Raw genomic sequence first — 23,177 nt, 5'->3', positions numbered from 1 at the left:
TTATATATATATATATAATATATATCTACCTCTATATATCATACACTATTGAGCATATATACATATGTTGTGTATTGATGGGTAAAGATATATGTTGTTGTTTAGTTGCTAAGTTGTGTCCAACTCTTTTGTGACCGCATGGACCATAGCCCACAAGGCTTCTCTGTCCATGGGATTTCCCAGGCAAGAATGCTGGAATGGATTGCCATTTCCTTTTCCAGGGGATCTTCCCGACCCAGGGATCAAACTGGAGGCAGATTCTTTATCATTGAGCCACTAGGGAAGCCCAAAGATACATGTATGTACGGTTAAATACATTGTCAAATATTTGTCAAACATAATACATCACTTAGAGTAGTGCACCCTAAGTTTTAAAATCAACATGTGGCCTTGTAACTGATCAATAGAGTAAGATCTAAAAGAGGAGACAAGCACTTTGTTATACCAGTATCACAGTATTAATGGAAGCATGATAAGGTGAATTTTTACCAAGGAATGCTGCCAGAAGAGGAGTTGAAAATCCTTATTCCCTAGGGAGGATATGAATGTGTCTCTGAGGAGGCAGCTGGACCCAGGGGGTTTCAGATTTGGAATGAGGAAGAATCAATGTGTGTGTGTTTACCAGCTCTGACCTTGGGCCCTCTCAACATATCCCAGTGAGAATGGCTGGCAACTACTAAAAGCCTCTGGAGATTGTACTTACGGGTTAAAACCATTGCTGACCGAGGCCAGTGACCATGGAAGGGAGACATCTCTTCTGGTGAGTTGCCCTGGGAAGTCTCTTCTAGAAGCATCCCTTGGAAAGGAAAGAAAAAGGAGTGAGTGGGAGAAATTCTTGAATTTATCTGTATACACCAAAAAGAAAAAACATGGGAGTGACCAAGATTACCTTGAACTGGCAATATTATGTCTTCTGCCATTTGGCAGAGTGGAAGATAAAGAGCAAAGAGAAACAGTCCATAAATTTACACTTCTACCTGTCAGGGTTTATGGTGGGGAAATTTGTTCCTGCTATATTTGTAACAAACTGAATGCTCTTCAGCAACTTCGTTTTTCCGAAGCATCTCATCTGTGCCTGGTTTATGTTCACTGAACTGCAAAGTTTACTTTGTTAGATTGCTTTCCTAATCCTAGGCGAGATTTGCCATAGAAGACAATCCGTCATAAAGCTGTCAGCTTCCATTTCTCTGCCAAGGAAGTAAAGCCTGAGAGCCAACAGCTTATCGAGGTGTTCGTCAGGGGTGGACCTTCTGTGTTCGCACCGTTACCTCCTTATCTTTCTATTCTGTTGCTTGTACACTTGGCCTTCCAACAATCCTTCCGCTCCTGCTATATATTCAAATGTACAGAGCATTTCATGAAATAGGCTATAATCTCCTGGGTTGGTGTAAACTCCAATGGCACCAGTCCTTCATCATTATTTCTCATGGGTTATTTGTCTTTAAAGTACACATTTTTGATCACGCAATTTTACACGAGCTTTTCGGTTTCATAGGTCAAAGCGTGTCTCTAACCTGGGTGCTCTAAAATTTACCTAGAGTTTTCATTAGAGGCAAATTACACTCTGAGCGGTTCCTCCTCCACTTACTCGTTAGTACTCTCCCTGATGGAAGAAAGTCCTTTTATTACTTCATGAATTTATTCACTATGTTTCTTTGCCTCAGGGCTGAACTACTCCAGTCTCCCAATTTTCCTTTCTAAGTTGCTTCTGGTGATTTCTTTGGTCATACACTCCCTCTGCTGCCCCACAGAATCTTTCCTTTTGAGATGCAAAGCTCAGTCCTTCAGCTTATTAGTTCTGGTAGCTAAAAATAAAAGCTGGTTTCTGTTGTCTGTCAATCATAGGGAGATATTTGTCCACTGATGAGAATTTGCAAAGTTTGTTTCCTCAATGGTACATTGCTGTAACCTGCACACAATGCTTTAAATATAGACTTGGACATTTAACAAGCACTCGTACACTTGGTTTTTCTTAGCAGTGTCCTATAACTCACCCACTCTGGAGAAGTTTTCAACTGCAGGAATCAAGATGATGGTGTCTCTCACAATAGAAAATACATCTAATAAAAGTCAACTGGTTCCCCCACTTTGTCAAGCAGAAGACAATACTGCTATAAATCAAAAGAATAATATAATTGATTTTTCCCCACTGACTTTGAAACCAATCATCTGTTTTAGTTGTGGAATTTGATCCAATTTGGGATAGTCTTCTGTGTTTCCTGGGCTTCCCATGTAGCTCAGCTGGTAAAGAATCCGGCTGCGATGCAGGAGACCCTGGTTCAATTCCTGGTTCAAGAAGATCCACTGGAGAAGGCATAGGCTACCTACTCCAGTATTCTAGGACTTCCCTTACGGCTCAACTGGTAAAGAATCCACCTGCAATACGGAAGACCTGGGTTTGATCCCTGGTTTGGGAAAATCCCCTGGAGAAGGGAATGGCTACCCACTCCAGTATCCTAGCCTGGAGAATTCCATGGACTGTATAGTCCATGGGGTTGCCAAGAGTCGGACACAACTGAGCAACGTTGACCTCACTCTGTATATCCTAGGTAATTTCCATGTGTTTTATGTATTTGTGTAGGTGGTTTAACTTGTGTTTACTTTGTACAGCCCTAGGTAGTAGGAGATATTAGCCCCAGTCTACCATGATGACCCTAATCTGTGCATGCGTGCTAAGTTGCTTTATTCAAGTCCAGCTCTGTGCGACCCTATGGACTGTAGCCCGCCAGTCTCCTGTGTAACTGAGGCTAATAGAAGGTAAATCAGTTATCCAAGTTTTTGGAGTAGACATCAGAGACAGAATTTGAACCCTAGCAGTCTGGCTCCGAGCCATTGCTTTGAGCTCTGCCGTAAACACTGAACTCTGTGACTGCTCTCAGAAGCTATGGATTGATTCTTAGGCATTGCATAAGATTTTTTTCCTTGTCCAAGCATAGTTACTTTCTGAAGGTACACTTGGCTTAGTGTTTATTTCAAATGCTCCATGAAACTTTTCAATTGAATTTAGAATTACGTAGTTCATCTTTCAGAAAAGTTGAGACAATGAACTATATTTGAGTGTGTTTCTCAGCATTTGGTTTAAGTTTTAGCAATATAGTTGCATCCCAACTCCCCTTAATATGAATTATTTATCTGATCCAAAAGTTGGCTCTATTGATGACAGATGTGAATGAGCTGATTCACACATTTTATTCATCTTCACTCTTGTATTAAATCCAGTAATAAACAAAGGTGTACCAATTTTCTTGATGACTTAAAGATATGAGACAGGATATAAGAAAAGCACTCAATGCCAAAACAAATTCTACACAAGCAAGATATTAAATCTCAACAAGGCTATGGTGCTTAATAAAACAAAAGAGTTCTATTGCTTAAAACTATGAACTCTTTGCAGCATTTTTCAGTGCTAAAACATTATGTTATTAATGCATAGTTAGACACACATTTTTTGTGTGCCTGCTTTTCCAATGATTTAAGTTCAAAGAGGACCCAACTTTGACTCTGTAATATTAAGATGAAAAATAAGAACAAGTAACTACAAAAAGAAGAGTAATAATTTTGTGTGATTTTATGACTATGTTTAACTAGTGACTCCTTACCACACAATTAAAACAACCGAGAAAAAACTGTCTGGATTTGAATTGGTGGTATAGGGGAAAAAGGCTTTTAACTAAAGAATAGTGATCTGGTGTCTTGCAAAAGAAACACTCAACTTTACTGTTGTATTTTTCTTTGGACTGACTGGAACCAGGAGTGAAGAGAACTTGGTGCCATTAGATCCAAAGGAAAATTGTACATAAATGGTGGTGTGTCCTTGGAGACCAAGTAAACTCTGTCTGGAGGTCATGACTGGACCACTGAGCAGTCAAGGTGAATGGGCCAAAAGCATATTCTGCTTTCATTGTCTGTACCTGGCCAAAATAAATAAAAACTTTAAGGTCAAATCCTACGATTTTACCTTAAGTATTGAACATATATCTCTAATTTTTTCAAAGGCATTCACAATGCCCGATAGTCACATATAGAAAATAATTACTACAACAGATGTAGTTCAACATTTATTTCAGCAGTATTTTAAAAAGTGATTTTTCCATCTATCCTCCTTTATTTTTTAAAAGCTATGCACACATACATACAAACTACTGAGTCCAAAACATGACCCCAAATTTATTAAGCAATTCCTACAAAAGAAGAAAAGAAGATTTTCCATGTAAGCTAGCATGGCTGTATGTGCACAAGGGCTTATGTTTGTCTGGTGGTGGAGTTAGCCATACAGAAACTATAGACACTGAATTTTCTGCAGAATCAGTGAGAAATCTGGTGTTTTTAAAAGTTGATATCAATAAGAATGTGGCTTCTCAAAAATTCCTGCTGCCTTGCTGCACTCTGCAAGTCACTTCAGAGTACACCAGGGCAAGTCACATCCCCTCATTATGTCATGGTTCATAATGAAGCACAGAGGCTGATTGAACCAACAGGCCTCAATGCAGATCTCCAAGCCAGACTGGAGGCTTGAGAAGTTTTCTGATGGGGATAAAGGGGGAGAGATTGAAAGCTGAAGTTAATGATTAAAGCAAAATGAACCCCATAGGTGAAATTATTTCAGTAGCAACATGTCTCATAGCCAAAGTTTTGATGATTAATAAAATGAATAGAACAGGTCAGGAATTCCCAGGCTGCCCCAGGTCAGAGTGGTGGGTCAGTCAATGCGTAGGATTGCCTGATGCCTGGGGGCCAGAACCCACCTACCAGAGACACATGGGGAAGGGGAAAATATGGGTCACTGGAAAGAAAATAGTTCTTTTTTTACCTCTTAAAATTGGAAAAAGTAGCAAAGTAGACGTCTTTTGTTCATGTTCTGTACATTTTTTTTTTTTTTTTAATTTAAGACCTCAAAGAGCATGTTACCTTTTAAAAATTTATGGAAGGGTATTTTTAAAAAGGATAAAGACTTGCAAGTCTGTACTATACAAAAAGTTCCACCAGCCAGTCACTAGAATTGGTCAGTTTAAAGGACTTTATTTTAGTTCTGGTCATTTTTTCCCCCTAAATATAAAAGTCATGCTTGTTTACTATGGAAAAAATATGAAAAATATGGAAAGACACATGGGGGAAAAGAAACAATGAATATTTCTGCTACCCATAGTAACTATTACTCATATTTCAGTATATTTTATTTCTGGTATTTTTCCACACGTATAGGCTTCTTCCATAGTTAAAGCTATAACGTACATATGGTTTTTTATCCTGACATGTTTAACTTAATGATATGCATTTTTGCTATTAAAATTATTACAAGTGTTTTTAAGGGCACCATTATATCACCACATTTAGACTGTAATGCATTTATCCATTCCCATGGTGTTGGGCATTTTCCTTTCCCTTTTGTTATTGTTATTCATCTGTGATGGAGATCTTTTTCTGGCTTTTTCTTTTTAAATGATTGATCCTAGGGATTTTTCTAAATTTGAACTCCTATTTGGAAGGAAATAGGGTCTTAAATAAGTATGTGCAATATATTCCAGAGATTCAGGCCTTTAAAGGAAAATTCTTGACTTTCTCATTGTCACTGTATGACTCACCTTTGAAGGTAATCCACAAAATTATGTAATTCACAAAAATCACCCTTGCTCCAACTTCATCCACCGCTCATGCAGCACAGAGCTGATCTGATGGTCCATGTGAAGCCTTGTAGAGTTGTGGTTACCGTGACTGGAGAGTCATTGCTTTTAGGCATTGTAGAAATGCAACACTTTAAGGCTGAATAACTCTTTCCATACAGCTAGATAAATGATACCTGGGGAAAGTTATAAATTTCTATCACTTGATTTCAACTGTAGAATGTAATACCACAGTGCTGACTCCTCTGTCCTCATCAGATCACAAACAATGACAGACTTTCCATCTGATTTGACATGGCAGCTGAATCTACTGTAGCCATTTCTGACTCTGCAAGACTGTCAATCTCACCACTGAATAATATAAAACCTGCATTTGCCAAGTCTCTCGCTTACATGCCAGATGGAGGAAAACTGCCACCATATCTAATTTGTAAGCTGGAGTATCTGATCGGGGGGAGGGGGGGGGATCATTATGCTTGTGACCAAGAATGGAAAGAACCATATCATGATCCATGAGGGATAAACTTACAGAGGAAGAAAAAAAGAAGAATGTGTAAGCTGACAACACAATCTACTTATTGCTAGATAAGGTTAATGCTTGTTCATGTAAACATATAAAAGCTACATTTTAACAAAACTGGGTATGCTCTAGAAAGTACTTCTTTTCAAGGTTGCAAAATTGCTGTAGCCCTAAAACCCTTTGACACATGAGCATTTCAAGGATATGCTGAAATAGTGAGTTAGAGAAAAGTAAAATTTAGTGTAGATGAGGGATTTAACCTAATCAGAATGTAAAGCTGCGTGGGATAAGTCTATGCTCTTTTCTAGCTCTCTGTTTAGATGTGGTATAGATTTATACATATTAAGGCACTGCTTTTTACTGAATACTGATCATATGATTGGTGTAACAATAGACTTAAAATATTTATAATACCTTAGGGCCCATAGTGGAGAAGGCAATGGCACCCCACTCCAGTACTTTTGCCTGGAAAATCCCATGGATGGAGGAGCCTGGTGGGCTGCAGTCCATGGGGTCGCTAGAGTTGGACACGACTGAGCGACTTCACTTTATTTTTTCACTTTCATGCATTGGAGAAGGAAATGGCAACTCACTCCAGTATTCTTGCCTGGAGAAACCCAGGGACAGGGGAGACTGGTGGGCTGCCGTCTATGGGGTCGCACAGAGTCGGACACGACTGAAGTGACTTAGCAGCAGCAGCAGCAGCAGCAGCAGTAGGGCTCATAGATGAGACTGGAGGGTTATAGTCCGTGGGATTGCAAAGAGTCAGACAAGACTGAGCAACTCACACCACTGCACTAGAATGTGCCACCCCAAAATATACTGCTTTGGCATAAGGTTTATTTTGAGCTGAAGGCATTTATGAAGAAGCAGATATAAGAAAAGCTCTCTGTTCTCCCTCTGTTTGCCTAAAGGCAGGATATAGATTTGTAAAGGTACTCCTGACCCTCTTCTACAAGGAAGAGAGAAGTTAGTCACTTAGGCAACTTTAGACGCTTATCCGCTGAGAGAGAGGGAACCTACATAACAAACCTTGCCCAAGACTAGCTCTCATCTGTTAGTTTCCCCATGTATTTGTCTTTCCACCGTTTGGTTTCCCATGAAGCTGAAAGTCCTGTTCCTATGCCTGTCCCTTCTCTAATAATTTATTGTTCTTTTGTTAAGATGCCATAGAAGTCTAAGTTTCAGCCACCCCTTCGAGTTACTCATCACTGGGTACTCCTAAGTGCATGCATGATGTACATGTTAATAAACTTGTGTTTATTTTTCTCCGACTAATCTGTCTTTTGTCATTCTAATTTACAGGGCCCCAGTCAGAGAACCTAAGATGGGTAGAAAAGAGAGATTTCTTTTCCTCCTGACAAAGCGCTCACATCCATTATTTTTTTGATATGCACGCTGATACAAATTACAAAACTCAAAGGTGGATAGACATAATGTTTGTATATGAGGAAACTGGGATTCAAATTCATATACAGTATTTCACAGCCACTAAGAGATGGGTCTGGGGCTGGTAGCAAAGTTTTCTTCTTTCATGTCTCATACTTTTGTATGTAGGACAAAATCTTAAATTTAGCAACAAGGAACTCGATTTGGACTCTCGTACGAGGGCCTTGAGGGTAGAGCTTCCTTGCCTGTGACTTAAAGAGGTGGGTAGCAGAAATGTTCCATCCAACCATACACAGGTTAAGTGAGCCTTACAATGGTTCATCATCGGGAGAATAAACAATTCTAAAGTGATTCCAAGAGGAACTTTGTGGTTTGGGTTCTTTAACCATTGTAATATTTCCTGTCCTAGCATACCTTCCATTATTTCTTTAACTTGTAGTTTCCAGTGAGTTTGCTTTTCCATTACGGTCGCAGTGAGTGACAGTGTTACCCAGTATCGGAGCAGACATTGGAGTAGGAAAACAAGATGGACTTTGGGGATGTAGGCGCTGTATTTAGGTTTTCAGTAATTGGGGGTTATATCAAGCAAGAGGAAAACTGGTGAAGATTAGTGGAATAATATATGTAAAAATATACTGAAATTAGAGAGTGTGTAATTTTTTAATGTTATCACTAGGATGCTATTTTTCAATGATAATCTGTGTAGATGTATTTGTGTATCTGTATATGAGTATAATGCCTATCTGTATATGTGTATTTTATATGGAAACATGTGCACGTGTGCATATAACGTGTGTATGTTTGTGTGGATATTATGGGATGTACAGTACAATGTTGGGGCAATAGGTTAGAGCTATGAACTGAGGGGCTTCCCTGGTGGCTCAGAGGGTAAAGCATCTGCCTGCAATGCGGGAGACCTGGGTTCGATCCCTGGGTGGGGAGGATCCCTTGGAGAAGGAAATGGCATCCCACTCCAGTATTCTTGCCTGGAAAACCCCATGGATGGAGAAGCCTGGTGGGCTACAGTCCATGGAGTCGCACAGAGTCAGACATGACTGAACAACTTTACTGTGAACTGATGGGCTGAGCTGTTCTCCTGCTTTTTATTTTTTGTACCTGGAACCTCTATGGATATTTGACTCTGTGAGTAATATTTGCACAGGAACTAAAAATGTATTATTATTAATAACTTCCTGAGACTTGTGGTCTTCTTTGAAGCCAAAAATAAGAGGGCGAATCTTAGGTAACTTACTGGCCTTGAGGATATCCTAGGCCTGGCTTAGCTGCGGACTTGCTGATTGCAGTTCCGCAGAATGTGGGCAAAGGCTGTAACAGTCCTGTGTGCCCAGGTCTCCTGAGTTGGTGCGTGACCAGCCCTCTAATCGGAGTCTCTGAGGTTTTGTTTGTTTTGTCTTTACAGCTTCCTGATGAACTAGCCAGGCAATTGGAGAGTACACTAGATTTCTGTGCCTCTCCTGATTTCAACTAGCATGGTGGAAAGAGTGCCGACTACCCTCCAGTATGGTACTTTATGTCTGACATTTTGAAGACACTCCCCAAGCATCCTTTCCCACTTCTTGCCACAATGACTGTCACTCTGTATTGTCATGTTTCACTACTAGACTCTGGGTGCCATAAGGGCAGAGGCTGTCATACTTGTGCCTGGCGCCTGGTCTATGACCACTAACTAAATACTGGCCTGAAGGCATAAATGAATCAATAGCAGGTAACTGGGGAAAGCTCCCAGAATCTAATGCAAATGCTGAGTGTAAAGAATTAGTCCTGGACACGGAATCTTTCTCCTCTGCTGACAAGGCAAACAAAGCCAATTTTTTGAATAACTACATTGTAAATAACATTGGTGGCAGATTTTACTGGAGCAGTGAGACAGCCCATGTTAAAAAGAACCTCTTTTCTCTGTGTGAAGTTTCAGCTTATTTTGCTGAGTGCAAAATTCTTTTATATGCTTTTACAAAAAGGAAGGAGGCATGCTTTATTATATAGGCATAAATGTAGGATGAGGAACTTTGAAAAAGAAAAGCAGTTCTGTGTGGAAAATGTTTCAAAATGCTAATGCAGGCACACTGTTGTATATTCGGGAGTAAAGTGACCATGAAAAGGAAAGAAAGGAGGCAGAAAAACTTCTGATTTGTACCAATAAAATGTAAATGCTTGTTATTTCTCTGTGAACATCAGCATATTGGATTTAGAGAGCACTCTTTTCCAGAATTTAAAATGCAACAATCCATAGAAAGAAACTGTTCCTCTGGCAACCAAATCTTAAAAAAAAAAAAAAAGTTTAAGATTAAAAGCAAATACATATGAACAACAACAAAAAATCTTTTTCAATTCACATACTGGAAATCAATTTTATTTCGAATTATGAGCAAGAAGTGCCTGGCCTGTTTACCACCTGCATTTTTCCAATAATTTATAATTAGAACCCAGCAGTAAGTATTGATTTCCAATTGATGGATATCATCTGTGCCCTAATAAACTGACAGACCTTCAGAAATCTATCCGGGGAGACCTTTAGAATACATGACATGAGTTAAACATATTTTATTTAACACCCGAGGAAATTTGCATTTCATCTCTCTGGCTTTTACGAAGCGGCTGTAAATGATTTAGCTCAGCTTTTAGATTTCAGAGTCATTTCATTTCAATTTGGAAGTACTCTTGTATAATTCTTAGCCTTTGTTCAACCAAATGTAGACGACCGACATTTAGCATGTGGAATAACATGTCAAAAATATGGGATGCTTCAATTCACGGTTTGTGGATTTAGTAAAGATGTGAAATAAAGCCTTTGATGCGTGTAAAAATCACAGTAAAATGTAAGTGAAACCTAATTGTAAAATGTAAATGAGGTCTAATTATTTACCATGCTCTTGTAACAGGAATCCTGCTGGGGAACATGCCACAGCATTCCCTAGGAAGTGGTGATACCACATCCATTGAAGTCCAGGGAGGCTTAGCTCCTACAAATGCTGTCCTTGTTTATGTGAAATGGGTGGAGCATTTCTTACAGGAGTGAGTGCTTCTGTTTTATGTGGTAGGCAACCTATTCAAGGCATAACCACTGAGGGCAGGATATTCATACAGAAAACACCAAGAATCAGTGTCCTTAAAAGATCACTGTGAACAATCTGTGGCTCCTAAACTAATGCATTATTTCATGAGTACTATTTTATTAGTTTTATAATCTGAGGAAAAAAATTAAATGGAAGTGGTCTTACCATTAAATACTTGGCATTATTAATGTGTCAGTTTACCAAAACTTCCATTTAGATTTTTGTAGCAGAACTTTTTATTTTTTGATTTGGTTTGGTTTTGAAGGAAGGCAGCAGCAAGATGCAGGTTTAATATAAAGTAGGGCCCTCTAGCACTTCTCTGTGGATTTTGTTTGTTTTCTGGAAAAAAAGGATCCTATTAGCAGGTTCATTTGTATAATAATCATTCATTAAAATAGACTCCGTGGCAATGAAATACAGTACTTGAATTCCAGCACAAAGCCTTTAAAAAGCTAAAATGTCAAAACAATAAAACTAATTAAGGCAACAAAATAGCTTTTTCCAGCTTAATGACAAGCTGGTCCAAAAACACACTTGAATGATTTTTCTTTCCTCCAGAGACACTTTAAGTAAAGCGAGGATAGAATTTTCTGCAATCATTATCTAGCCCAGCGTCATCCAGGAACCTAGCCCAGCTGAACTGTCTGGCAGAGGAGGTAACACGTCTACCTTTAGCTAGTTTTTCTCCCTTCCTCCCTCCCTCCCTCTCTCCCCTCTCCTGCCTCCCCTTCTGTCTTCTGCAAACATTTATGAGGGTTTGCTATGCTGCAGGGCGCTGTGGAGGGACAGCTGCGGATGCAGAAGTCCAACACCTGATGGACTGGAAAGGGAAACTACAGGTATATAACTCTAATCCAGGGGAGAAAGGTAATGCATTTCAAAACTACGCAAAATTGTGAGAATAATACACAGCTCTCCCTCAGTGGCCAGAGACAGGGTTCAAATTTTGCCCTTTGTTCCAGTAATGTCCTTCTAGTAGCAAAGGATCCAGCCCAGCATCACAGGTTGCTCCTGGTGGTCACCTCTCTCTAGTTCTTTTAATCTATAATTAATCTGGAATAATTCTTTGGTACGTCATTGATTTTTATGATTTTACCAGTTTTAAAGATTATAGGTCAGGCATTTTATAGACTGTCTCTTGATTTAGGATTGTCTAATGTTTCCTTATAAGTAGAGCCTGGTAATAAGTCTTTAGCTAGAATATTATAGATGCTGTGCTGTTTCTGTTGTATCCTATTAGGTAATACATCATGTTTATTTTTTCCATTGGTGATGGTGTTTGCATTTATCATTTGGTTTACATAATGTCTGCCAGGGTTTTTCACCATAAGTTACTTTTAAAGAAATATGGATTAATATTTTGTGGGCAAAGACTTCAAGACCATGTAAAATTCTGTTCGTCACCCCATGTTCATTCATGAGTTCTAACATCCTCTGATGTTTCCTGCCTGAATTAATTGTTACTATAATGGTTGCCAAAAGATGGTTTTATTATTCCTTTCTGTTATGAGGAGTAGTTCTCCTTATTTATGTGGCTTTTAATTTATTTATGTCAGTATTAAAACTTAAGGTTCTTATTTTCTGAGAACTTTTATTATTCAATCTATCCCTTTATTTATTTTAAAGATTTAAAAAAATATTTGGACCATTTTTGAAGTCTTTATTGAATTTGTTGTAATATTGCTTCTGTTTTATGTTTTTGTTTTCTTGGCCATGAAACATGTGGAATCTTAGCTCCCCAACCAGCCCTCACTCCTTGAATTGGAAGGCAAAGTCTTAATCACTGGATCATCTGGGGAAGACCCTATAATTATTTCTTTTGATGATCAGTTCTCCCCAGATTTGGCCAGTGGGAGCTCCTTTGAGTTTACTCCTGTGTCCCTTTTATATGACTCCTTTATTCTCTATTTCCATACTTTCTGATGCCACATGATATTTCAGACGCCTGTTATACCAAAACCATGTGGTCTACAAGAATCATCCATGTTTTCAAAGATCTGTGGCACATCCAGAGTAGTCACTGGAAATCAGGATTTGGCCACTAGAGCATCACTGCTTCCTCACACTTTCAGTGGAAAGAGTTGAGATATACCTCTATATGCACATTTACAAGTGTATTTGTTTTGTAAATGTATTTGTCAATCTATCCATATTGACAACTTTGAATTTACACTGAGGCCTCCAATTTCAAGCCAACACCACAGATTCATTCCAGCCTCTTCCTTTCCATGCTTCCATCACTTTCCCTACAGGGAGAAACCTGACTCCCTCTGTTTTACTATCCCTACATTTAACCTGAGTGTCTGTCCTTATCTGGTGCCATTCTCTGCCCTTCCCCTCCCCTAATGCCCCTGCTGGCCCTGATCGTGTCTCAGACCTGCTTGCTGTGGTGCCTTCCTTATTCAAGCCTGCCTATGCCTTTTTGATGAAGGGAGGGAGAAAGCGAGGAAGGAAGGAACTATCTTTTAAAGAAAGGAAGGAATGGGAAGAGGAATGGTGGGTGTTCCTGGTTGACAATTGCTTGGTGTGTAAACATGCTTTCATTTCAACTACAGTAGATTTTGATTTAATAGCTGTTCTCATTGTTCTTGCAAGCTCACTAGTGTTCTACAGAGCAGTAGCTTGACTCTACTTGAATAATTCTCCCCACATATTCTCATAGCAGCCATCAGACATTCATTCAGGAGCTTATGGAATGCCTAGACTTTTCTGATTGTTCTCTTCATGTCTAGTGTAGAATATTAATAATATCCATTATATAATGAAAAGGTTAACTTTGTTTTCCTAAGATTTCCTAATATGAGTAACATTAGTCATGAAAACAATACTTAAATTTTAAATAAAAGCTGCAGTTACTGTTATAAAAATCCCCATGAATCAGTAGTCTGCCTCATGTTCAGTGTCTCATAAGGGTTTGGAGGAATAAACTCAAATACCTCCATTAATGAGGTATTTGAGCTGGGGCTTGAGGAGTAGGTAGGACTTAGACCAGTGTTTTTTCAAGTATATTTCTTAGAGAATTAGTCATGTGATATGGACTTCAAAAAAGTGTTCTGTACCATAATGAATTTGGAAAAAATATATTATACCAATTGCTTGCCTTAAAAAATCCAAAAAAGGCCTTGAGAAGTCTTTGACTAAAGAAATTTGTTAAACTTTATTTTACTCAGCTTTTCCTATACTTGTTTAATGATAATTCTTTGTGTGTGTGATAATCAACCAGCCACAAAATATAGTTTAGACACATGGCAAAAAATTAATTTAAAATGAAAGATTGGGAAGTGGTAGCGATTTGAGTACTCTAAGTTGGCAGAAAAATGTAATAAGTGATAGAAGTATACAAGATTAAGAATCTTGAATACAGGCTCAATAATTTGTGCTTTATTCAAATCAGTAGGCAATTATGATATTTTCTGCACTTACTGTTTACAGATTTGAGGAGAAGTAACATTTGTTGAGTATCCCCTACATCCACAGTCCCCAACAGATACATTTTAGATCATCAGGCATTAGATCCCAGAAGTTGGGGATCCATGCCCTACATCTCAGCTACACACACACATACACACACCTTCTGTTACATTACCTAACCCCATGGATCTTACTCTCTACATTAATAGGACTTGACTTTACTATTATCTTGGATAACATAACTTTATGATTCCAAAAGAATTTTGTACAGCCATGTAACGTGATTGTTCATTTTAAGAACTTTCAAAAAAAAAAAAAATTTCAGTTCTTCAATGTAAAGCATCAACAGTTTTACACAGTCCCAAGATTCTTTGAATTCCTTGCTTCAGAGATCCTGGCCTTGCTGCTTCCACTTGGAGACCAGAATATGTTACCCCAAAATTGCCACTGTGGCATAAGGACTGTTTTGAGCTGAAGATAATTGAGAATCCACAGAGACAGAGAGAAGCTGACTCAAAGTTTCCCTTATCTGACTAAAAGCAACAACTTTTGAAAAATAAGGCTTCCATAAATTTCTTCATTTGAGCAGATTTACTCCGAGAAGAGAGAATGTGAATGTGAATAAAACCTACCCCAAATCCCTTGTCTGGAGGAATTTTATGGCCCTAAAGGAGGAAGAAAGACCCTCTCATACTGTATACATAAATATTATCATAAACTTTCTTATCTCCTGATTGTTCTCCTAAAACCCCTTTCTTTTCTAAAGAAACTTTTTTCTTCTTCCCACAAGAAGACTTCTCCTCTTTCCTCCTCCTCTTCTAAGTTAGGTTCATAAACCTTTACTTTAATCACTTAGGCAGGTACTTCTTCTCTTGGCTTCCATGTACAAACAAATAAATCTTTTTTTCTAATCATGTATCTTTGTCAGTTTAATTCACAGGCCTCAATCACAAAACTTCAGAGAACAGACGAAAAGTTTTTTCCTCCCCTACACACTAATCCTAAACTGTTATATCACGATTCTTACCCAATCCTAATGGAATACCCACACTGAAAGACCTAATTTAATCCAAACTTCCGATTCTAACTAAACTCTGATCTTGCCTTCCGATTCTGAGATACCATCAAAGCTCTCTTGAGGTGGTGTTCTCCTTCACTGTGGTAAGCAGTAAACTCAGCTCTGTTTTATCAATAGGGTTTGTGGGTGGTAACTGTAGAAACACATGACATTTTTTCTGCCTGTCTATGTATCTATAATTTCAGATATTTTTAAAACTGAAAACATTCAGCATTTCAAAACTATTAAGTAAAGAGATGGTTGTTGAAGAGGATCCTTTAGCAGTGATACTCAGGAAAGGCTTCAACTTCTAAGTCAGTGTAATCTTTGGGTAGAACATGGCTTTAGTTTGGCTCATGTTCTTATTTTGTGGTTAAAAGTAAGAAGCATGAGTAAATGGGACTTAGCTCCAGAAGGCTGAGAAGGGGCTTCTCCTCAAGATGCGAGAAATTGAAAGCCTAGAATGACCCAGAAGCAATATGAAATTGGTGCATTTCCTGGATAAGGCTTGTCTGTTTTGAAGGTCATATAAGAAAGCAAGACCTGTGAGTAGGAAAATCCACGGCAGGCTCATCTAAAATGTTTTAAGGGGAAGAAATTTAAGTAAATTGCTTACATATCCCACAAAACAATACTTAGACAAACAACAACAACAACAAAACCCCGCCTAAGTTAATAATTTCAATTTACCCTTAATTCAATGGATGCATTCTTTCTCTTATAGCTTCAATAAGATGTTTGTTCTTTTTTTTAAGGCAATGTATATGCTTTTGAAGTGTGGTGTTGGAGAAGACTCTTGAGAGTCCCTTGGACTGCAAGGAGATCCAACCAGTCCATTCTGAAGGAGATCAGCCCTGGGATTTCTTTGGAAGGAATGATGCTAAAGCTGAAACTCCAGTACTTTGGCCACCTCATGCAAAGAGTTGACTCACTAGAAAAGACTTTGATTCTGGGAGGGATTGGGGGCAGGAGGAGAAGGGGACGACAGAGGATGAGATGGCTGGATGGCATCACCGACTCGATGGACGTGAGTGTGAGTGAACTCCGGGAGTTGGTGATGGACAGGGAGGCCTGGCGTGCTGCGATTCATGGGGTCGCAAAGAGTCGGACATGACTGAGCGACTGATCTGATCTGATCTGATATAACATGAAGACTTTTTCACGCTGTGTTTGATTCTTCATGAATGTGCTCAATAGTGTTCTTGTTTTATCACCTATAATTCTTGATTCTTGTCTTCTGCCATGAAGTGCCATGAAGTAATCCTAATCCAGAAAGATTTGAAAATGCAAAAGGTTCTTGGTACCTGTTCTTTATCTGTCCTTATACTGAGTAGGCGTTTCTCAGGTCAGCCGTTCTTCTTTCCTCCTGGTCCTTGCCCCCAAGTTCATATGCTTTATAGCCCTCCCAGCAGGCCTGTAATTCTGACATCTGGATTCATTATCCTCCACTTGCTCTTCCTTGTCTTGGAGTAAAAACGTCAACCTAAATATTGGGGGAAAAAATGATTCCATGGTTAACATTCACGTGGGAAACATTTTTGAGGCCATTAAAGACATTTAAGTAGCAAACAGGCACATATCGTATGCTTACAAATTTAAGGGGGTGATTATTTTAGCAAGAAAATTGTACTGTTCATAGGCAAAGATAGCTACCCTTGCCTCTTAATGTGTTGTCTGATCATTCCTTAAAAGGAAAATAAAATCATTCAAATTTGTTAGATGAAAATGCTACCTAATCAATTTAAGTTGTATTTCTTCAAAAAATATTCTCTAACAAAAGAGAATTACTACCAAGTTTAAGCTTTGGTTAATGTTTATTAATTTTTAATATTTCTTCTACCATGTATAGATTGTTCATAGCCTTTTCCCATTTATCTATTAGGATATTTATGTTTTACTTAATCATTTGTGAAAGCACTGTATCTAGTAAGATAGCATCCCTTTATATCTCATATGAGGTATGATATATCTCTTGTGATATATCTCATCCCTTTATATCTCATATGAGGGCTTCCCTCATAGCTCAGTAAAGAATCTGCCTGCAGTGCAGGAGACCAAGGTTCGATTCCTGGGTTGGGAAGATCCCCTAGAGAAGGAAATGGCAACCCACTCCTGTATTATTGCCTGGAGAATCCCATGGATAGAGGAGCCAAGCAGGCTACAGTCCATGGGGTCATAAGAGTCAGACATGACTTATCGACTAAACCACCATCAGATCTCATGTAGGAACAAATATTTTTGCCAGCTTTTTTATTGGTATTTTATATTTTGTGATATGGGCTACCCTGGTGACTTCAGTTCAGTTCAGTTCAATCGCTCATTCGTGTCCAGCTCTTTGTGACCCCATGAACCGCAGCACGCCAGGCCTCCCTATCCATCACCAACTCCTGGAGTTAAACCAAACTCATATCCATTGAGTTGGTGATGCCATCTAACCATCTCATCTTCTGTCATCCCCTTCTCCTCCTGCCTTCAATCTTTCCCAACATCAGGGTCTTTTCAAGTGAGTCAGCTCTTTGTATCAGGTGGCCAAAATGTTGGAGTTTTAGCTTCAACATCAGTCCTTCCAATGAACACCCAGGACTGATTTCCTTTAGGATGGACTGGTTGGATCTCCCTGCAGTCCAAGGGACTTAAGAGTCTTCTCCAACATCCTGGTGGCTTAGCTGGTGAATAATCAATGTGGGGGACCTGGGTTCAATCCCTGGGTTGGGAAGATCCCCTGGAGAAGGGAAAGGCTACCCACTCCAGTATTCTGACCTGGAAAATTCCATGGACTGGATAGTCCATGGGCTTGTGAAGAATTGGACACAATTAAGGGACTTTTAGTTTCACTTTTTCACTTATATTTTGTGATATAGAATCTTTAGCTGTTTTTTCAAATCTATAAACATGCATTCTGGGCTCCTCTGATACTTCACTTACTATTTGTCTGGAGTGACTTCTATATCCTCAAATTAGAGGATCATCTGCATTTAGTTTTCTTTTGGTTTGGTTTGGTTTCAGTTCTGTTGAAACTCTAAATTTCCAGTACAAATTAGAAATACACTTTAGATTAAAAAAAAAAATTCATTACAAAATAAAATTAGTACAAAAGATGAGAAGTATAAAATTTTGGAGTTAGAAACACTAAGCTCATTTAATTCAAATAATCAACATTAATTTAGTGCCAGCTACACAGACGTTATTTTGATGGCTGTTTTAAGCCAGTGATTCTCAGCTTTGGCTGGACATTAGCATCTTTTGGGAAGCAGACATTTATTCTGTTGTTTGGACTCTACCTCCAAGGATTTTTATCTCATTGGTCTGAGTGAGATAGAGAAATTGGCATTAAAAAAAAAACTTCCTTAGGCCCTTCTAATATACAACCATGGTTGAAATCCAGCATAGTCCAATTTTCTGCATTTTTAGAAATAGAAGCTAAGAGATGATGAAGACTTGGCTTAAAGTTTAGAAAAACGCTCAAGTTTGGTCCTGCATTCATTCTCCACACTTCAGTTTTTCTTTTAGTTGTGAGGTCGTGGAACAGAAAAACCTAAGAATAATTTTCACCACTTTTCTCCCCCCTCCCACTGGTGGGCAAGTTGGTTTCACGATTGCTTTTATTCTTTTCCTAGTTTCTTTTCCTGCTCTGATAACTGTTGAGCCAATGCTTTAATTTATTATTCCCTTCCTCTCCCCACTCCCAAACTGCAAAGATAAGCAGATGGATTTAAGAAGCCAACTATTTATTGGGCATTTTCATTGGTTCCCTGCTTTACATTCACGCTCAGAGATTGGCAGTGGGTTGAGAGAGACCTGGGATGGAGACGGAAGGATGAGTGAAGGAGAAATGACCTAGGGCATGAGGATAAGGCAGCAGCAGAGGTGGACATTCAACAGTGGGATCCAACTCCTTCTGCCTTAGAACTTCGTGTTCGTTGCCCATGTAGGAAGAGTCTCTCAGACTTCAGGGATGTGGGAGGAGAGAAATGTTTGCCACAAGCAGAGGGGAGCAGTAGAAATAATTTCTGAAACTCAGGTGCTTGATCAAGTTTGTAATGATGGCAACACAGCTCTGTATCTTCTGAGACACCATCACAACCCATGCTGGATTGTGAGTCATCTAAGTTCCTGGCTTTAGAAACAAAAGTAGCCATGACAAAGTTTGATCTGACTACTTCTATTTCCAAATAAGATAAAAATTCATTTCAGAGTAAATAACCCAACTAGATGTTTTTGGCGGAGGAGTCTTGTCTCTTCTATTTACTATTATAACCTCAATACTTAGAACAATAGGTGATACCTAGAGTTGGAACTCAGCAATTCTGAGTAAAGAATTAATGAGTACCTAGTTCAAATCAGCAGTGCGAATTCCCCCCAAGGGTCAGGCAGATGACTTAAGTGACTGCATCAGGTTGGATAGAGTGTCGACTGGGAGAAAAAAAAAACAAAAACAATGAGAGAGCTGCAAATCATGTTTTATTTGGGGCAAAATGAAGATATAGCCTGGGAGACAGCGTTTCAGATAGTTCTGAGAAACTGCTCTAAAGAGGTGGGAGGAGAGATCAGAATATACATGATTTTAGTAAAGGGAGATATGATCAGATGTCACCATTAATGATTTTAGTGCTTCTCTAGACATAAGGAGACAAAACAGTTGGGCTCATAAAATCTTCTAAAGGTCTCTTCTACCAGGTTTTCCCAGAACACAGAATGCCTCATTCCTGATCTCTATCCTGAACCCCTTACAGGGTGTATTGAAGGTCAGCTGCTGCAGTGACTAGTGGCTTCATCCTGGTAGAGGCAGATGGTGAGAGCCAATTTTAATTGTCAGGAGGACGATAGAAAAGCGGAGTCCTGGCGCAAACTGGACATCTACAGTGCTCTTTGTTTCTCCTTTTTAATTAAAATGCTTTATTTGTCAAGCAAAGCTCTGAAGACCGCATTTGGCACAGGGCTGCTAGTTTGCGTGCTCTGTTCCTAGTCACTGTAGGCTTTTCATCGCTTCCTCAAGTTGTGTGGCGAAGCCGAGTTCCTCTGAGTACTTTTATTTCGCAGTGCTACAAGGTTTTCCACAGGTTGCTTCGATTGCAGAGTCCGGCATTCCAAAGCCGAATGAGGCCTGAGGGATGACAAGTAACAACCATTTCATTTTTTTATCGGTGAGGGAGCTCTTGCCCAGAGAGGTTAAGTGAAGTGGGCGAGGTTAAACAGCCTGGTAAAAGCAAAGCCAGTTCTGGATCCAGGGAACTGGGGTTGCAATCTAGTGCTATTGCTCCCACACCACGCTGGCTATGCACTTTACAGGGAAAAGCTTTATTGCATTAATTCTCAAAATGATCATTGCTCAACTGGAACCATGCCTGCTTTTACTTTAATTGAGATTTTATTTTTGCCTGCCTGGAGCAAGGAGAGCATTATGCTATTTTAAATGAGAACCAAGGAATTACCTGCACTTCAAATATTAGCAGTTACATTCTGCTAAGGACACGTGTGGACTATCTATTAGAAACGTGTCGTAAGTAAACCAGGAACATTTCATACTAATTGTTATAAGCGTATTATCCATCAAAATGTAAATTTCCCAAAGTGGGCTTTATATGGATCATAATTTCCTTTATTATAAAATGGACTTGAAAACTCTGGTTGGCTCCTTGTCCTTATGTAAAACCTTCATATCCTGTGGTGCCTCCAATTTATTTTTTCCCAGCTTTAGCAGCTTTCACACTGTGATTTTCTATATCTGTTGCAAATGTTCAACAATTTACAGTGAAAATTTGAGTCCGTGGCTTTCTGCTTGTAACTTTTCATGTATAAAGATTAAAGAATGAATGTGCAATCAGCAGATATATAGAAAACATCTCCTGCTAGAATAAAATAGATGGTTCAACTTCTGAAACCCCAATGGAATTTATAATATCTACCTACAGTACTGCCTATCTTTTGTAGTGTGGCTTCTGATAAATAGGCCCCCAGAAGAGACAATTTGGGGAGCTGGAAAGTACTTTATTTTTCTTTATAACCTGACATAGCATTGTCCAGGCCTTGCAGGTGGGAGGAACATCGGAAGCAGAAAGGCAGGAGGAGACCTAACGGTAATAGTGACTGACAAATCAAAAGAAAGTTTACACCACCTAATGCGAGCCTTAAAAGCTAATGCTCTTTTGGAAAGCAGCACAGAATTTGAGATTACACCTAGAATATTGATAATCGGTTGTTGCTTCCTCAGGACTTAAAACATGGTAATGTAGTCAGTTACCTGCTGGTATGTTTAGTTAGAGGCAAGGGCCCAGTTCCTGAAATTGCATATGGTGTGTGTGTGTGTGTGTGTGTGTGTGTGTGTGTGTGTGTGTGTGAGAGAGAGAGAGAGCGAGACTTTAGCATTTCTTTAGTAACAATGCCTGCGTATATAAAAATGGTTTTCTTTGAGGTCAAATCTATATAAAAACACAGCTAAAACAAAGGCCCAGTTTGCAGTGACCTGTCTGTAGGGGAAACCAGGAGTACTTCTTTTATGCTGTTGAGGTAATTAGATCTCTAATCCAATCTGTCTGCATGGGATGTATTTGACCTCTCTTTCAGAAACAAGAGCTATTATTTCAGAAATGCCTGAGTATAAAAGCTTTTATTTGCATCATTATTTGGTTCTGTTTTGATTTGGGAGGACCTGATGGAAACATGTGACTGCTCTGGGGGTTCTAAACAAGCTGCTCTAACCCAGCAGGTGCATTTGAAAGCACATTTTCATTGCCAGATTTTGAAGGTGACTGAATAAGCATAGTGCATTCAACCAGTGAGAACCAAGTACTTAGTATATGGGCTCAATTGTGTCTCTTCAACATTCATATGTTGAAATCCTAATCTTAGTACCTCAAAAATATGAGTACATTTGGAGATGGGGCCTGGAAAGAAGGAATTAAGATAAAATGAGGTCATATGGGTGAGCTCTAATCCAGTATGACTGGTATCTTTATTAGAAGAGGAAATTTAGACACAGACATAGAAGAAGGACCACTGGAAAGAAAACAGCCATTCACAAGCCAAAGAAAGGTCTCAGAAGCCTACGCTGCTCCTAACTTGATCTCCAAATTCTAGCTTCCAGAACTGCAGGAAAATACATTTCTGTGGTTTAATCCATCCAGTCAGTGGTACTCTGCAATGGCAGCCTTAGCAGATTTATACTATGAGTTCAAGAATATCCTAGCTTAATTTTAAACTGCTTGTTTGATATGGTATTTGACCTTCTACTATGATTCTCTTATCCAGCCCTTTCTTTATGTCTGTGCTGCCATTACACTTTGAAAGACCACCTTCACTTTTTCGCCTGGAACGCAATTAGGCCGCAGTGAGAAGCGTCTAGTACAGGGACTTGGAATGAGCCTTACCAGCCAAGTGAGAGAGGTGATTGCTAAGAAAGGTAGAAAAGGGTCTGGCAGAAAATTCCCTCTGTCTTAGGAGCTACATCTCCTCTATTTCTCCCATCTATTGCAGGGTGGTTTTGGGTATGGATTATGTGGGAAGTTAAAACAGAGGACTACTAGTATTATTGTTGTCATTCAGTCATTAATCCTTGTTTGACTCTTTGCAACCCCATGGATTGTAGCATGTCAGGCTCCTCTGTCCTCCACTGTCTCCCAGAGTTTGCTCAGATTCATGTCCATTGAGTCAGTGATGCTATCTAACCTTCTCATTCTCTGCTGCCCCATTTTCCTTTTGCCTTCAATCTTTCCCAGCATCAGGGTCTTTTCCAGTGATTCAACTCTTGGCATCATGTGGCCAAAGCATTGGAGCTTCAGCTTTATCATCAGTCCTTCCAATGAATGTTCATGGGTGATTTCCTTTAGGAGTGACTGGTGTGATCTCCTTGCTGTCCAAGGGACTCTCAAGAGTCTTGTCTAGCACCATGGTTTGAAAACATCAATTATTTGGCACTTAACCTTCTTTATGGTCCAACGGTCACATTCATATGTGACTACTGGAAAAGCCACAGCTTTGATTATATGCACATTTGTTGACAAAGTGATGTCTCTGCTTTTTAATATGCTGTCTAGGTTTATCATAGCTTTCCTTCCAAGAAGCAAGCATCTTTAATTTCATGGCTACAGTCACCATCTGCAGTGATT

The sequence above is a fragment of the Bison bison genome, unplaced genomic scaffold (genome assembly GCF_000754665.1).
Source record: "Bison bison bison isolate TAMUID 2011002044 unplaced genomic scaffold, Bison_UMD1.0 scf7180017864235, whole genome shotgun sequence".
NCBI lineage: Eukaryota > Metazoa > Chordata > Mammalia > Artiodactyla > Bovidae > Bison > Bison bison.
This window is presented reverse-complemented; position numbering follows the sequence as displayed.